The following is a 1606-nucleotide window of genomic DNA, read 5'->3' as shown; positions in this document are numbered from 1 at the left end:
CAGGCCAGGTGTTATAGGGAGGTCATAGAGGGAGGTGGAGGCCACTCCTGTTCAAAGGGAGTTTTTCCTCTCCACTGTCGCTACAAGCATGCTTAGTGTGAGGGATTGCTGAAGAGTCAATGAGTCGATGCAATCAGCTGGTTTTCCTTAGATTGAAAACTTTGAATCAATCTGACTGGATGATCGATGAACTGTAAACCTGAGATTACATGATGTGAATTGGAGCTATAGAAATAAACTGAGTAGAATTATTTATTTCATGTATTTTATTATTTGATACTTTATATTGTTATTTATATTATATTTAACATGTTTAGTTTTTTTTAACAACTTGTTTTTCACCTTGTTGCTGGTAAACACATTTCTGTCTATCGTCCAACTGCAGGACGATAGACATTGTTCTATTTAATCCTATTCTATTCATACTCGTCTTCCCTCTTATCTGCCGGCAGGTCGCCTCATGTACTCCTACAGGTAAAAGATGCCAGGATCACCTTCTGGCATCCAGGGTGCATCTTCAGCTGCCTCCTCTTGATGTGGAGAAGAAGAGACTCTCCCTAATGACCAATCTCCTCACCCTATCTATAAGGGAGAGCCCAGCCACCTTGTCAAAAAGCTAATTTCAGCCATGTTTATCTGGAATCTTGTTCTCCATTTCTTGACCATTGCTGAGGATAGAAGCATTGATGATAAATCTCTTTACACTGAAAAACGATCTAGAAATAAGTAAAATTTTCTTAAATTAAGTGTATTTATCCTAAATCTAAGTAGGTAAATAAGTTCGCCAGTGGAATGGGTATTCTTACTCTTAAAATAAGATAATTAGATAGCAATTGCATTATCTTATTGTTCTATTGGCAAAATGTCTCTTTTACCTCATCAATCCAAGAACAAATGCACCTATTTTAAGAACAAATAAATTAGATTAAAATTTTTTCAGTGCACTACAGCAGACCAGAGCAGCCTCCCTATTAGGGCTGCAGCCACGCAAACCAGTCTGTCAATCTCCTGCTTGAGTCAGAGGACACAGCAGAGCAAACGCTGATTGAATGATGCTGTAATAATGGAGAATGCTTGATTAAACCCCTGATTTGCTAAGCGTATTGCATATTGCCACATAAACTCCAGAAGACTGGCCAACTCATGCAGCTTAAAAAGGAACGTCACAAAATGTACAGGAAATGTCACATTCATAGGTGCTGAATAGAAATAAATTGACGTGCAAAAATAGATCTAAAAATGAGTCAAGAATTCTTTAAATACGTTTAACTGTCCTTCATATGAGCAGGTCACTAAAATGATCTGCAAATGGAATAAGCATACTTATTCCTTAGATCATTTTACTCACCAGGTTTAAAATACTCTTATTTGAAAACAAATAAGCTACAAAGATAAAGTAAGAATTAAAAGCCTTTACTTTTTAAAGGAGCTACACTGTGGTTTAGGGCCGTATATAAACCGTTTCTATGTGGTGCTGATCTGCATGCAGTCGTCAGTTGGAGGCGGGGCTGCTGCAGTGCTCTGTATGCAGGAATCAGGGTGTTCCTTCCCCTTAAACCTTATCTGGTTGAACATTTAGGCCCCGTCCACACGAAGTCAAAACGAA

Source organism: Cyprinodon variegatus, unplaced genomic scaffold (genome assembly GCF_000732505.1).
Source record: "Cyprinodon variegatus isolate N-32 unplaced genomic scaffold, C_variegatus-1.0 Scaffold1704, whole genome shotgun sequence".
NCBI classification, from domain to species: domain Eukaryota; kingdom Metazoa; phylum Chordata; class Actinopteri; order Cyprinodontiformes; family Cyprinodontidae; genus Cyprinodon; species Cyprinodon variegatus.
This window is presented reverse-complemented; position numbering follows the sequence as displayed.